Below are 17,605 nucleotides of genomic sequence, written 5' to 3' on the forward strand. Positions count from 1 at the left end.
TACATACACACACATACATATACATGCACATATATAGTGTGTGTAAATGTATACCTATGTAACTATATTTATATCTATCTATCTGTCTATCTATCTCTCTGTCTGTCGACTCTCTCTCTATCTCTCTCTCTCTATGTATATATATATGTATATATACATGCCTATGTATGAATTTATCATATACCAATATTGGGATTGCATGTTTTGCTCTTAAAGGCTTATAGATTTCAACCTTGAGGAACTGCTTTTGCTGTTTTTCAACAAGTTGATTAATCATACTTAATAATACCTAATAATACACATATATATATATATATATAAAGATTAGATTGGAGCCTGGTGTAGCCATCCGGTTGCACCAGTCCTCAGTCAAATCGTCCAACCCATGCTAGCATGGAAAGCGGACGTTAAACGATGATGATGATGGTGATGATAAAGAGAGAGAGAGAGAGAGAGAGAGAGAGAGAGAGAGATAAACATAGATAATTATCTATTTTGATTTGCAGTGCGGTAACACATATGCACACATGCACACACAAATACATATGTGTGCATGTGTGTGTATTGAACATACTTATTTTGTAATCTATCAATATACAATATATATATATGTATCTAATCGGCCTCTCTCTCTCTCTTGAGGAAGAACAACAGTATACTTAAAGAGCTGTGCAGGATAAATTACGGTGTACAAAGTTTGCTGCATCACTGATCTGAATTCAAACCCTGCTAATATCAATTTTATCTTTCTGCAACGATAAAAATGAGCAATCATCAAAGATCTATTTATCTATCTATCTATCTATCTATCTATCTATCTATCTATCTATCCGTCTGCCTATCCGTCTGCCTATCTGTCTGTCTGTCTGTCTGTCTGTCTGTCTGTCTGTCTGTCTGTCTGTCTGTCTGTCTGTCTGTCTATGTGTCTGTCTGTGTATCTATCTACCTACCCATCTATCTGTCTGTCTGTCTGTCAGTCTATTTGTTTATCTATCTATCTGCCTGCCTGCCTACCTGCCTGCCTGCCTGCCTGCCTGCCTGCCTGCCTGCCTGTCTGTCTGTCTGTCTATTTATCTATTCATATATATTAGCATCTTCATTGTTGTTATCATCATTAAGGCCACTTTTTCATGCTCGCATGGGCTGGACAGTCTTTTCTTTTGGCATAGCATCTCACCATTTGTTGCAACCCTCTGTTATGTTCTTCACAAGGTCCAGCTGCCTAGGATCAACTTTCACCACTTCTTCCTTAATCTTCTCCCTACACAGGTTCCTTCCTCTCTGATTACTTGGCCCTTCTTAACCCAACTGTATGGCAGCAAATTGACAGAATCGTTAAAGCATCCAATAGAATGCTTTGTTCATGTGGCTTAGTGATTAGGGTGATGGACTCATGATTGTAAGATTGTTTCGATTCCTGGACTGGGCAACACATTGTGTTCTTGAGCAAGACACTTCATTTCATGTTGCTCCAGTCCACTCAGCTGGCAAAAATGAGTAATCCTGCAACAGACTGGTGTCCCGTCCAGGTGGGGAATTTATAAGCCATGGAAACTGGGAAACCAGCCGTCATGAGTCAGCATGACTTGAGAAGGAAAATATTACTTTTTTAATGCCTTGTTATATTTGTTCCAGTTCTCTGCACTCTGAGTTCAAATCACAGTGAGACCAACCTTGCTTTACAGGCTGATGAATAGAGTACCAGTCGAGCCCAGGGGATGATTTCTGTCCCCTACCACAAAATCATTTACATGATGGGTTCACAAAAGTAGTGCTCACATTGCAGCTCCACTAATCCTTTCTGCACCAGCATGTGTTCATTTCAATGAATGAACAAACCCCATTGTTATACTCCATATACATCTTCACCAACACAGTCTTCTCTTGGGCACACCATATTTGTTTACCCTCTTAAATCCAGTGTTTTTCACAGTTCATTTGTGATCTTTTGTATACTACCCCAGATAATCATGACCACATTGTCACATAAAACCAGCCTTGAACATTTCTGTTATGTGCCGGAGAACCATAACAAAGAAGATGGGACTGTGGACTAAATCTTAATGGATATTTGCCAGCGCTTTACTTCACTGAACTGATTGCTAACTTTCATCTTCCTAGTGGCATTTCTGTACATGGTTTACACACCTCTCCATCCCTCAAAAGCTATTCATTTACACCTAGTTTTCTTAACAATCACTAGACAACAGAATGTGGTACTCTGCCAAATGCCTTTTCTGGGCCAGTAAAATGTTAGCAGTAGTGGCTTATTCTTAGCTTATAACTTTTGTAGATGTTTCAATTAAAAACAGGGAATTGATGGTTCCCCCTGTCCATTCTGGCGCAAACCCATATATCTATATTTCATCATCATGGTCATTTTACATGCACTTTCTCGGTTGGCAAAAGTTAGATGGAACATTACAGTGTGAGTCAATTCTTATTTGGACTTACTGCCTTCCCAGATGATTCAGAAGACCAAATCTTAGTTGCAGGTTTCAGTTCAGGCTTTAATTCAATGGCTGGATGCCCTTCTTAACATCAATTGGGTGTATTTTACAATGGAACCAACACTGAAGAGATTATCATATCTTCAACAAGATGAAGGGGTCTCTCCATGATGCCATTATTTTTGCTAAACTACTTTACAACGCATACTGGGAGTGGGGTTGTCCTGAACACTCCTCGATGTGTTCATTCATCCAAGGCTATGCGTAAGAGAAGGAAGGTGAACAGAGGTGAGATTGATTACCTGGAAAGAGAGGTGGAGGAGTAAGAGTATGACCTCAGAAAGAGGATGGTTGGGATGAAAGAGTGGCAGAGGGGATGAGAGAGAGTGTGTTGATAAACTGCATCAATCAAGTCTGTTGCAGTCTGACTATGTATCTTCACACTCACACACACACACACACACACACACACACACACACACATATTTATGCATATACGTGCATGTGTGTATAGGTAATAACAGTCTTTAGAGGCATATATTTTTGGAGTTTTATGATTTAATTATAAGTTAAAATAGATTTTATCAAGGATTAGTCCTTGTTGAGGATTATCTGCTGATGTTCTTATCAGAGATATACATACATACACACATACATACAAACATATATATATATATTTATCTATCTATATATATATATATATATATACATACACACACACATACATACACACATACACACACTTATTATCGTCATTGTTGTTATCATCATCATGGTCATCATTGTCATTATCATTATCACATTATCATCACTAGTGTTATCAATTCAGTAGTTAAAATCTCTTGTATCAGGTGTTTGCTATCAGTTGTTTTTAAATCCATTTGGTTAATATTGTCAGCCAAACAACAAACAGAAGTCACTCTCACAGAATTAACGTTAATGCAATCAGTAAATCTTTCATTAATAAAACACAGTTTGGATGAGTTCTCTTGGTTGATTGCCTTTAGAAGCAATGTCTTAAATTTCAAATATATCTAGTAGTCCATTTGATCAAGGTGTCGGCTAAAAGAAAAGATTATTGTATCTATTGTTTCAAAATACACATGTCAGCAAAAGTCTTATGCTTTGATGTGAAGGTATGTGGTTAAATAGTTAAGGCATTTGGCACATTATTATAAGGTCGTGAGTTCAGTTCCTTGTGGCTTGTGGTGTACTTGAGCAAAGTACTTTATTTCACACAGCTCCAGTCCACTCAGCTGGCAAAATTGATCTGTACCTGTAATGCAGGTTAATAAATATATAAGAAAACTCAAATAAATACTACTGTGATCATTCTTGTTTTCACACACAGCCTATTTTCAAATATCCCCAAAGAATTAATGATGAAAACCCACATTAAAAATTGGTAGCCTCTGATGCTACCAACTAAAATGGTGACTTATATACTACAACTAAATTAGTGACCTGACATCTCTATCATCAACTTGGTGACTTGATAAACTAACAACTACTGAATTAATTATGGTGAGACAACATCAATGCTGATACAATACTGTGCCTGATGTATTTCTATACATACAGACAATTAGCCACAATAAATTACAACATTTTACTGCTGTTCCTAGTGAATTTTTGCCAATTTTCTTGTGTAACTAGAAGATAGTTCTTTCAAGGAACCTTTAAGGAAACAGTTATCCCTTTCATGTTTACTATCAAAGAGGCAAGCTACTTCAGTTTTTGTGAGAGATTGTAGTGTTGTTGATCAACTGGAAGAGTTAATGGATGGTATTACAGACATTTCACTTCTTGCTTCCTCTACCCATTTCATTTCTTCTATATCTTCAGAATTGGCAGCTTCCACAAGTTTACAGAGGACAGAATCCAGGTACTTATGAAAAAAATGGAATAGCTCAAAACACCTTGTTTTTTCCCCCTGTGTTTGATCTCAAATTCCAGGAATTTGATGCTAAAATGCTCCTCTAGTTTTAACAGAAGTAATACACACTGTTGGTATCACTATAGATACAACTTGCATGCCCGTGACTGTGTACCACATTACACTTCCCAATCAGTTTCTAAGTTACAAGAAAACATGGATGCTAGGTGAATAATGACAACTGCATCCCCTAGCATCTCTGTAGTAAGTAGTTGCTTATCTTATGCTTTTGATTCTTCCTCAAAATCTTGTTTTCTAGTCAATACTGATGCTGAATGCAGTGTATGGTCTTCTGTATTTTTTTTTTCATAAGGCATACAGCAGCCAAGAGCAGTTACTTTGCAAGCTGTAAATCATTTAGCAATACCCATTTATGTTGAAAAATCCATGATGTTGGACTTTGGGATTTTTGATATAGCTGATTTTATATATCCAATATTTATTGTTTGATTTTCTTCATTATTTTGGTCTCCTAGTAGATCTAAAATATCAAAAATCAATTGATTCTGTGACTAATTTGTGGATACATAGTATTACTACTATGATTAGTCCTCTTTTCTTTGTCACTTTTACATATAACAATTGTAATGCTTTTCTTAGTCAATTTCCAAACGTCACTGGTCCTCCCTCAGCTCATCATAGATGCCTTGCTTCAGTCTGACTGAAAATTGCTAAAGAGGAATTTAGACACATGCTGCAGCTCAGTATTATCTGACCATTCCCTGGTAATTGGACTTCTCTTCTACATATGGTAACCCTAAAAATGCTTTTCTGGTACCATATGTAGGTAATTGGCATCTCTGTAGGGACTACAAGATGTTAAATTCCAGAATAGTGTTGGATATGTATCTTATTTCTCACATTCATGATTTCTTATCTACTCTAAATGGTGCTATGGTTTTTTTCTTTTGAATGCATGAACTAAATAGATTTAGTTCATGCATATAGCCAGATTCTAACAGAGACTAGTGACAGTCATAAGACAGCTATCATCACATCTTATGGACAGTATAAATTTGCTATTAATACCTTTTGGGCTCAAGAATTCTGTGAATTCCTTCCAAACATTTGTTGATGAAGTAACTAGTGGTTTGAATTTTGTTTTGTTTATATCAATGACTTGTTGATTATTAGTAATTCAGAATTGGAGCATAAACATAATCTAAGTCATTTCTTCACTAGATTAGTACATTACAAAACGATCATTAACCCTAGTAAATATCTTTTTAGTGTTTCATCTTTTTCTGGCCATAGCATTGATAGCAATGGTATTCACCCAGTAACAGAAAAGGTTGACACAGTCGTGTAGTTTCTTTGTCCCACTTCAGTGTGAAAATTACATGAATTTCTCAGAAGTTTCATTCCACATTGTACTGAAATGATAAACCCTTTAACTGAATTGTTAATCTAATCAGAAAAGGGAAAGTGGGAACTTTCTTTTAACACTGGAAGAATAACAATAATTTAACTTGATTAAAGTGAAATCCAAGGCCACTCTATTACCCCTCTTTATACCAGATGCACATCTTTCTCTACTAGTGGATGCTTCTGATGTTGGCATTAATGGTATTTTACAATAAATTATTCAGGATTCCTGGCAACTTTTGAAATTTGTCAAAATTAGATATAGCATTTTCAGTCAGGAATTATTAGCAGCATATTTATCTAAGAATTTTGATTATTTTCTGGAAGGAAGGAACTTTGTCATAAATACTGACCAAAGGCCATTAAGTTTTGCTCTTCAATCTAAATTGGAAAAACATTCTCCAAAGGAAATTAGGCACCTTGACCTTGTATTGCATTTTACTGCTGATATTTGTGATATCAAAAGTGTGAATAGCGGCACAGATGATGCTTTATCCTGAGTCCATATGAATTCTTACTCCAGTCAGTGATTCTATTAACTTGCAAAAAATTCCTATAGACTAAGAATCAACTGAAGAACTATTAGAATTAAAGAACACTTATGATCTTTAGAATTCTGTCTTGTTCTTCTGTCTGCTTCTGTGAAGCATATTTGGTGTGATATTTCTACTGGTCATAAAATAATCTTTTGTGCCTGTTAAACAGATATTTAGTCTTTCCTGCTCTTCACAATGTATCTCATTTGAGAGTTGCAGAATCAGAAAAACTTATTTCAGCTTGTTTCATTTGACTAATTATGAAAAGAAGTGTTTATTAATAGGCTAGAAATTGTGTGTCAGAAAGCCAAAGTTCATTGCTAAATTAGAGCTTCTCTAGGAACTTTCATTAAGTCAGATGCTTGTTTTTCAACACATACTGATAAATATTATTGGACCATTATCTCCTGCTCTGGTCTATATCTATCTGTTGACTTGTACTGATCATTTCTCTAGGTTGTCTAGAGCAATTCCAATTAGACATATTTTATCTGCCATAGCAGCAAAAGCATTGCTTTTCCACCAGATTTTGCATTTTGGAAATCTGGTGACAATAGCAATCAACAGACACTGGCAATTTTAATATTGTCTGCTGGATATCAAGAGGATTTATACTACACTTATCATCATGCAGTGAATGGAATGATAGACCATTTCTACTGCCAACTTATCTAAAGCATAAGACAACAGAGATATCTTCCTATTATACTACTAGATATCAGATTGGCAATTAAAATATGCCTTAGTGATATTTCAGTTGAGCTTCTTTATGGCATAACAATAACCCTTCCTGGACAGATGGTATTTGGAGATTTCAATATGTGCCACAATCTGCCCAGTTATGTACATCACCCATGGCAGTGTATGTCCAAGTTACCAAAATCACTGCCCAGGCAGCAAAGAGTTAAGACTTACATTACAACTGACATTACCACATGGTTTCAGTTGCTTGCTATATTAAAGTATATTCTACCAGATGTAGTTGGTGTCTTGTTAGGGTATCTGTAATAACTGAAAATATCGTTGAAGATTTTATGTTTGGCAAGCTGTAAAAACTCAGAAATTCCTCATTGACTGCGAAACATGTGCCAATCCAATACATAGCTTGTTCTTTGTTAGATTAATTGGTTTATGCATCAACAATATTTGCAAAATGCTTCATGCCTTCTTAACTGAGCAAAACCAGTCATTACAGAACAGAAAACGTTTTGTATACAGAGGCTTATGTTGTACAGAGTTAAAATAAAGAAAAAGAAGCATAGTAGAGTGTGAAAGGAAATTGGTGGTCTGTAGCTTCTTAACTTGAGGTGTAACCAGAAGATTTGAATCACTTTTCTTTCTCAGTTGTATTAGCATAGACAATGATTCTGCAATATTTTCTTGCATTAAGGCAATGATGTGGCAGAATTGTGAGAACGCTGGGCATTTTGTCTGCCTTTACACTCTGCGTTCAAATTCTACTGTGGTTGACTTTGCCTTTCATTCTTTCAGAGTCGATAAAACAAATACCAGTTGAGCACAGGTCAATGTAACTCACCATCTCCCCCCAAATTGCTGGCCTTGTGCTAAAATTTGAAACCAATATTTCCTTGCATATTTATTCCTTGTGGGCAAAGGAAGAGCAAACAGCATTTTTTTTTATGTATTTGTGATTTGTTTGCTGCTGTTTTTTTTTTTGTTTTTTTTGCTGTGTCATCTAACAATTCCCTAACATTATTAAATTTAGGAACCAGCACTTCTAGCTCAATAGCAACACAGTGATATGCAGAGAGTTGAGGTTTCCTCAAAGTACTGATGACATTTTTTTTTCCAATTATAAAATCCTTTTGTTAAGAAATGCATTTTCTTTCCTACATATTGGATTTTATTATCTTCCTACATGTTTTATTTCCTCATTATATGCTTTAAAAAAATGACAATATGCATGGTTAGGGATTTGGTTATAATGAGTTGAAATATTGTTCCCTGTTGCTAAATGTCAGCTTGATTTGTTTCAATAATAATAATAACGAACTGGCAGAAATGTCAGCACACTCAGCGAAATGCTTAGTGGCATTTCGTCTGTCTTTACGTTTTGAGTTCAAATTCTGCCAAGGTTGACTTTGCCTTTTCATCCTTTCGGGGTCGATAAATTAAGTACCAGTTGCATACTGGGGTCGATCTAATCAACTGGCTACCTACCCCAAAATTCTGGGCCTTGTGCTTAGAGTAGAAAAGAATAATAATGGCAAAATAAGGTAGAGCAATTTTATTGACTGGTTGTGTGAATGTTGATTGAGATAATGAAACTGAAATCCCTATTACAGAAATGACTTTACTAAAAGTCACTGATTGCATTTGTAATTGTATTTCTAGTGACATCTTATAGCAGACGACTGTTATATGTTCAATGTCCGGAGTTTTATCCACGCATGCGCAGGGACTAGTTCCGGAAGGAATACAGGAAGAGTCTCATGCGCATGCGTAGAGTTTGACACCCAGCTTTGGCGCCTTTTCTCAGTCTCTTCGTTGACTGATCTCCGTCGAGTCAAGACGTCCAACAGAGCTCTCTCACATGTCAGCACCAGAGCTTCACAAATAACCACGGAAATCATTCAGGAGGCGTCTCAGTAACCGAGGGCGACGAGCTACCGAATTCCCTCCAAGCGTGAACTGAATTCCACTGTAAATAAATATTGTTATGTTGTTCAGAATCTGCGTTCCATTGTTTCTTCAAGAAATTTAATGTACGGAAGCGGTGTACACCTAATGGTGTATAACCACTTTCCTACATATTGTTTCAATCATGCTGGGACACCATCCTGAGGAGTTTATATATATATATATATATATATATATGCACCAGCAATAACAGCAGCAACAGCAGTGATACCAGCAGCAACAGCACCAGTGACGGGGCCTGCAGTGGTGACAACAGCATCAGTAGTGATAATGACAACAACAGCTGTAGCACCAACAGTATAGGGATAGAAATGCAGAAATATGTGGGGGTCTTCAGGTGGTTTGTTCAAGCATCATCTTAACAATCACAGGTCTTCTTTAGGATACCAGAGAGATGCAACATCGGTGTTTCTGGCTAGCTATGTATGACATTTAAAAGAGGAGGGTACACCATACATAATTAAATGGCGGCTTCTAGAACAACTGGAGCCATACTACAACTAAAACAAATGGTGTAAGTTTTGTTTTGTTGAACGATCAAGAATCCTGATAAACTCACTTGACTCAGGGGCCTTTTAAACTTCAAAACAGAAATGTTTAGTCAGTGCCCTCATGAGAGGAAATTTGTGTTCGAAACATGGAATTCGACATTTGCCGACAAGGTAAATGCTGCTATCTTCAGACATCTTTGGCAGGTATGTCATAGACATAAGTGGAAATGATATAAGGGGGATAACTACCTCATCCAAGGTTTTAACAGAAGTGTTTCGTTCCAAAGTTTGTTCATAAAATTAACTGACCATGTTTTCCTCCCTCCAGTTGTAGAGGTTATGTGCCTCCAGTCATTTGAGTCTAATATATCACTGATACAGTTAAGAGCTTTATAGGTGCAAAACCAATGGTGACTCTGACCAGCCATAACAAACAACCTTCTAAGATATATGTATATACACACACTCATGTAGATATGTATATACAATGGGATTCCTTCAGATTTCATCTACCAAATCCATTCAAAGGGCTTTGGTTGGGTCAAGGCTATAGTGGAAGGAACTTACTCAATATACCACACAGTATGACTGAACCAGAAACCATGTGGTTGGGAAGTAAATTTCTTTGAATTGACAAATTAAAGATTTTAATTCATTCACACCTTTTAGTTATCATGAATACACTTAACCTTCTGTTGTGGGAGTGAGTTTGGAACAGACAATTAGATTATAATATGATATTCCTATGTATGAGGTGCATGCAAAAAGTGTTCAAATTTATGTTTTTGTCAGAACTAATGCCAAGTGGGTAAAATCCTTTGGGTGGGAGGTGATGCCACCCTTCTTGTAGGCCACGTCAGTTTCTAGCTGTTAAGCCTAGAGTATAAATGAACAGTGCATACATGTTGGATTTTTGCTTTCATGCAAGATAACCGAATGCATCACGCAGAGACCACGAAACCATGTTTCACCACAAGTGACGATAGTCTTCATGAAATCTGCATCATGATTTGCACAATTCAGCATGTCCTAAGTGATTTTCACGTGGAGTTGCTTCTGCTGCTCTGCTAGCACCTTTGGGATGAATTTCTCTAATACTCTCTGCCTGCTCAAACCTCTGTTAAAATGGAATACACTAATCCTGTGCTTATTTCCTCTTTATGAACAATTTCCTGGATTGTTATATGATGGTCTTCCATGACTATTCACCAAACCTTCTCAATTGGCTTCTAGTTTCAGTTTGTGGATAGCTTACCTGAAGATGCCCTGCTCTCCACTGAGGTGCAGCCATGTTTGAGGTTGTACAACTCTTTGATCTGAATTTTGCCCATGGCATCATCACTAAAGCCCTGTTGAATCTTCTAAATTGTTTGAACTTGAATATCACAAAGCTTTTGGCAAAAATTAATGCAGTATCTCTGGTCAATGCATTCGGTAAAAATGAATGTTCACTACATGTCTGTACTCTAGGTATCCCAGTTGGGAACTCTTGTGGACTATTGGCACAAAAATGTTCACACATGTGCAGAAAGGGTGGCATCACCTTTCACTCAAGGGATTTTTCCCATGTGGCATTAATTTTGATGGGAAAAAAAATAAAGTCAGATACTTTTTAAATGCACCTCATATGTGGAAGGAGCACACAGACTATCATACATCCTTTTCACTTGATTCCTCCTCAGAACAATATATTCTTGAATATTGTAGTCATGTTGAATAGATCCATATGTAAGGTTTGTGAGGAGATATAACTCACATTCTCTTGCAGTTTTTAATGTTTCATAAAAAATTCTACTGGCTACTCTTTAAATGATAATGTTTACAAAATTCTGACTATAATCTGTATTTGATTATATTATACTGTAATTATTAATTTACCATACGAAAACAACTTTTCATGTAAATAAATAATTCAGGTTTGAAAAAATAAATTGATAAACAAACAGAAAAAAGATCGGTGTTCCCAACAGAAATAAAAATTAATAATAAAGCAAAATTATGAACAAACCTTGAAAGAGCCATTTAATAACAAAGTTGTTAAATTCATTTTCAGTTTAAATTGTTTCAAGAGGTGACAACTACAACTTGGCGACTAGCACAATTCTACATTTCTGCAGTAATTTTGGCACCTCATAGAAAAAAGTTTAAACTTAGATTAAAATTTTACAGTTTTATATGTTAAGTACTCTTTTATGATGTAGTTCCTTCAGTTTAACACATTGTCTCAGATCAGGTCACTTGCTATGTACACCAATATAAAGAGGTTAATTGAGACAAACAAATTATATTATGTTCTTCCTTACTTGTGTATGCAAAGAAGATGGATACCACTTTGGAATTTCACACAAATAAAATTGAGAGATATGGTTGCTATTTCAAACAGGATGATGTATAATCAAAAGAGCTTTTTTATACTGCGGATGGAGATTTGAACCAATGAAATGGAAAGTGATGACTGATAATAACAAGTGGCCTGGGAAAAAGTGAGTGATGACTGATAGTACAAAAAAATTGAAGATACATGTATTGGGTACAAAGAGATCTGATGAAGTCTGTTGTACATAGACCTTATAATAGTTATGAGTGGTAGAGGGATGAGGTTGGCGGTAAGGATTTTGACTGTGGATAGGTCCTGTCTTATGTCTCATTATACAAGTTGCATGAATGATGGGAAGATGACTGATAGGGAGATGAGTTGCAGGGAAATGAGTAAGGGAGATGCCTTTCCCATTATAGCCATGTTCATCTCTCTGACTGACATGAGAACGTTGACTGCAATATGCTATTATCGTATACAGAGGAGTAATCTCTCTTGTTTGATATAACAGGAACCACTCATATATTCCTATAGCTAAACTGACTTTGGAAATCTTGTGGCCAGAGGAGACATCGTTTATATCAGATACATATATATAAGAGAAGAGATAGATAGAGATAGATAGAGAGAGAGGGAGAGAGAGAAAGAGAGAGGGAGAGAGAGAGAGAGAGAGAGAGAGAAAGGTGGGGATATATTTATAAACTCAGTTGTTTCTTTTTAGGTCGATGTGAAGAGTGGGGGAGGACATGTTTCTATAGGAACCAAAATCTAATGATGACTAATTTATTGAGTTGTTATTGATTCTTGTTAGCATGAAATTTTGGAAGGAAATTTGCTTTTTTCATCATAAACATGGTGACATTTTCCCTGATGCACTGATAACAACATTAATCCCTGCAGATGTGTACATCAGCATGCATCTGCACTACATGAAATAAACGCATTCATATTATAGGTACGTAGATGTGCTGTGGAAGTCTAAAATGTGGGGACTTTTTCCAAAAACATGTTTGGTGCATTCATGTATCGATATTACACAGACACACATGCACAAATGTACATACATACATTCATACATACATACATCTATAAATACGTATGTACATACATACATACACTCTTACATACATATGTCGATAAATACATACATCTATAAATACATACAGACATACATACACACACATATATATGCACACATACATACATGTGTACATAGCTACATTGAACTTTCCCGTATATATACACATACCATGGATACATATGTTTGTGTGTGTATGTATATATACTGTATATATATTAATGTTTGTTTTTTTTATGTCTACTTAAATATAAAAACAATTTAACGTTAAACTGAAGCATTACTCAATAGTTTTTAGTAGAGCACCTGTTTATTAAATTTTTACAAAAAGTTGGGTGACAGTAACTTTAAAGTTTTAGCCTATTAATCTTCAATATATATATCTAAATATATCTATCTGTCTGTCTGTCTATTTTGTCTGTCTGTCTATATTGTCTGTCTGTCTATATTGTCTGTCTGTCTGCCTGCCTGCCTGCCTGTCAGTCTATCTATCTTTCTGTGTGTGTGTGTGTGTGTGTGTGTGTGTGTGTGTGTGTCTGTCTGTCTGTCTGTCTGTCTATCTATCTATCTATCTATCTATTTATCTATCTATCTCTATGTTTCTCTCTCTCTCTATATATATATATACATATATCTCATGTTATGCTAAGATGCGGTGCATGGTAACAGGATTTTCAACTTGAGTCAAATATAACACTCCAAATCATTGTTAGAGTATCCGCATAAGTGGAGTGAAGAACAGCTAGTTTGTATTGACATCGAGTCATGTTAGTTTTGATAACGAAGTCAACCCAAGTAGTGATATTTTGAAATCATTCAATACATATATTTCAGGTTTGCATTTTATATAATAGGAAAGGCCTTAAGTTTTACTTAATAGATGCACTTTCTACTTACTTTATATTATGCAAACTTGAAACATGCATATTAAATGATTTCAAAATATCACTATTTGGTTTGACTTCATTATTACAACTGCGTGTATGTGTGAGTGTATGTATGTGTGTATGTGTATGTGTGTCCATATGTGTGCGTGTATGTGCATGAGTGTGTGTATGTGAGTGTGTGTGTGTGTGTGTGTGCATGTGCATGCATGTTTTTGTGTTTGTGTGTGTGTGTGTGTGATACATGTGCACATAGATATATGCATACAAACCTGCAGTCTAATATGCATACTTACATTTCATCATCTAGTTCATGTGTCCCATCATCCACAATCATTAGCATTCTTGATTATTATTATTATCACCTTCATCATCAATTATCCTCCACTTCCTCATTATCATCAACATCATCATCATTATCATTGTCATCATCACCTTTGTTTTGATGCCAATTCATTTTGAAATGCTTTCATGTGTCAGTGTGACTGGGTTCCTGGCTATAACATGTCACCACTGCCTTTAACCCTGTCTTCTCTTCTGTAATTAAAGCCTAACTTCATAAGATCTTCCTTCACCACCATCTCCCTTCATGTCTCACTTTGTTTTCCTCTATCCTGTGTGTCTCTAACTGTCAGCGTATTATGCTTGTTCCTTCATTACACATTGCTCGGTTAATGTTCATGGTAACACAGTTGTCTCTCATACATACATTGAGTCATTTCTGTTCCATGTGTCATGTTAGTTTACATTAAGCATGTCATACCTGACCATATTCAACTGTGTTTAAACAGATTTATATAAACACACATATGTACTCACACACACACACACACACATACATAGATATACATGTACATCTATCTATACATGTATAAGAAACTTAAAAGGTTGTTGCTTGTGGCTGGTCAGAGAGTGAGAATTGGTTTCACACCTATAATATTTCTTAGTGGTAAAGGTGACTTAGCAAACTCAATGGCTGGAGGCACATAACCTCTCTATACAACTGGAGGTAGGAAACAGTCTTGGTCAGCAAGGATTGTAAACAAAATATCCCAAAATGAAATTCTACTGTTCAACCATTTTTCTGGTTGAGATGGAGTTATCTCTCTTAGATTAGTTCCAGTGGCATTTGAAAAAGGGTCAGCAATGGATGATGATTACTTTTCACTAATTGGCAGTGAGGAATTCCATGTTTCCAATTTAAATTTCCTCTGATGAGAGCACTGATTAAAATTCTCTTTTCTGTAGTTTAAGAAAGTCTCTGGGTTGAGCAAATTCTTCAGGATCTTTGCTCTCTCAGCCAAGCAAAGCTTACATCATTTGTCCCCCATTACAATACAGCCTTGGTTGTTCTAGGAGTTTCCATTTAATTACATATGGCATACCCTCTTCTTTTAAATGCCATATGTAGCTGACCAAAGATGTAATGTGCCAATCTTGTGATTGTTAAGAGACTATGTGAAGGTACCCTCTGTAGACCCAACATATTTCAATGTCTGTGTCCTTGTGCCAGTGGTGCTGCAGCTGTTGTTGTTGCTGCTGTTGTCCTTGCCATTGCTGTTATTACTGTTGAACACGCTGATGTAGCTGTTGTTTTTGCTGTTGCTGCTGTTAATGCTGGAGGTGCTGCTGGTGTTGTAGTTGTTATTGCCTCCTTTACCACCATTATTGCTGTTACTGTCGGACACATTGTTGGTGCTGTTATTTCTAGCAGGCTAAATGAACATGTACAGTTCCTTCATTGTCCATGTTGTTGTTTTGCCTCCAAGACAAATTTTATCAAGCAAACCCTATAATCAAAAGACATTCCAACCATTATGATCCTGTCGTTTTTGCTTTCCACAAATGGATTTTCAAGAATTAAATCATCCAATATGTCCTTTTTTATTGTATGATGTGTGAGCTATTTGGCTGCTATTTCTAGCATTTTGAGCGATTACATAGAAACCTTTTCATTGACTGCGAACATTATATTGTAGAGTTGTTAGAAACTAGGTACAGTATATTGATTGTTCCACACCAGAAATGAAAAGCATATGTTCTTGATTGTGCTGGATATTTCCTGTGTCTGATTTGATAATGTAAGAATAGTGATGACTGCATGGCTTCTGTATCTCCTGATTTCCTGTAACTTTGTTGATGAAGCTGTTAAGGATGCCAATAAATTGCTTCAAAAAGTGTATCAGGCTTGTGGTATCAGCTAGCAACTGAAGTGTAGTAATGTGTGTCTGCAATAATTCGACCCTTGTCAATCTTTCAGTCGCGGACTACAGTAATCAAATATCAAGTAGCCGAATCTGCTGAGGCAGCTTATGCAGCCCTGCAGTATTGAGAAGAGGTACAAGTGGCACATATTCCAGGCATGGCTGTGTGGTTAAGAAGTCTACTTCCCAGCCACATGAGTTCAGGTTCAGTTCCACTGGGCTGACCAAAACCTTATGAATGAATTTGATTGGTAGAAACTGACGGAAGCCTGTCACACACACATGTGTATTTATATATGTATATATATATATATATATATATATATATATATATGTCCCTATATCCTTCTCCAGCTGAGCATCCCTAATCTTGTGGGCTCATGGATGCTGGTGCCACATAAATGCACCCATGTCAGTGCTGGGTAAAAGCACCCAATACACTCTGCAAAATAGTTGGCTTTAAGAAGGGCATCCAGCTGTAGAACCCATGCCAAAACAGACATGGAGCCTGGACAGCTCTTTAGTTGGCCAGCTCCTGTCAAACCGTCCGACATGGAAAATGGTTGTTACCTGAATATGGCAGTGATGATGATGATGATGATGATATATGTATATATGTATGTGTGTATGTATGAGTGCATGAGAGTGTGAGTATGTGTATGCTTGTGTCTCTTTGTTTGATTGTCCTTCTTTCCCAATAATCTGCAAAAGCATGTCTGGCAATGAGAACGTATTACCTTGTTTGGAAATAGTTATGATTCAGCAACAAGTAGGTCATCTAGTGGTAGAAAATCTGTTCCAATAAACTTATTTTGACTCATGCAAGCATGGAAAAGTGAACGTTAAAATAATGATGATAATGGTGGTGGTGATGGTGGTGGTGGTGGTTGTGGTGGTGGTGGTGATGATGATGAAATCCTTTGAAAAAATAGTCACGAGGATACATATATGAGATGCTACAGTGATATTTCACTCTTAATGTGAATAAATACTGGTAGAATGTTCTCATTAAAATGTTTATGAATATAGGCTTGACATAACAGATATAATGATTATAGGCAGAAACAGAAAAATGTGTGTGTGAACATGCACAATAGTAGAAATCATTTGACCAGCAAATGACAATATAATGTAAAGGCGGAAAGAAAAAGAATACTTAGATTGAGTTAATGAGAATCTTCAGCTACCACATGCAGACTATGATTTTAGATTTATTTATATCTGTGGTTAATGATGCACTTGCTTATATAACTGACTGCCTAAGTATCACTCTAAAGAAGCTGGGTTTTTTGAAATCAGAAATGATGTAGCTATTTAAGAAATTACAATTAGAAGCTATTAATGGGACATTAGTGGAACTACAAAATTATGAAAAATATTCCAAGCATATCAATAAATATATGCATGTGTAAGTCAAAATATATACACCCACATACACAATGATTGCATGCATACAAACCTACATGCATGTTTACGTGCATATATACATAATGCATGTCTACCTACCTACCTACCTACCTACCTACCTACCTACCTACCTACCTACCTACCTACCTACCTATCTACCTACCTACCTACCTGCCTATCCTACCTACCTGCCTACCTACCTACCTACCTACCTACCTATCTACCTACCTACCTACCTGCCTATCCTACCTACCTACCTACCTACCTACCTACCTT

The 17,605-nt window shown here is 36.3% G+C and overlaps 1 protein-coding gene across 3 annotated transcripts in view; it reads left to right on the top strand.

Annotated features, from left to right (window-relative positions):
* The window catches only part of LOC106870387 (tetraspanin-33), a 163,367-nt gene that overhangs the window by 7,811 nt on the left and 137,951 nt on the right, over positions 1-17,605 (top strand). Inside the window, exon 2 of one of the 3 annotated variants that reach the window (XM_052978563.1) lies at positions 4,296-4,335. The exons of the other annotated variants lie outside the window; for them this stretch is intronic. The gene's annotated coding sequence lies outside the window, so the exon portion shown is untranslated. The remainder of the gene's footprint in view (positions 1-4,295; positions 4,336-17,605) is intronic. 3 annotated transcript variants of the gene reach the window in all.

This window comes from Octopus bimaculoides, chromosome 2 (genome assembly GCF_001194135.2).
Source record: "Octopus bimaculoides isolate UCB-OBI-ISO-001 chromosome 2, ASM119413v2, whole genome shotgun sequence".
In the NCBI taxonomy this organism is placed as follows: domain Eukaryota; kingdom Metazoa; phylum Mollusca; class Cephalopoda; order Octopoda; family Octopodidae; genus Octopus; species Octopus bimaculoides.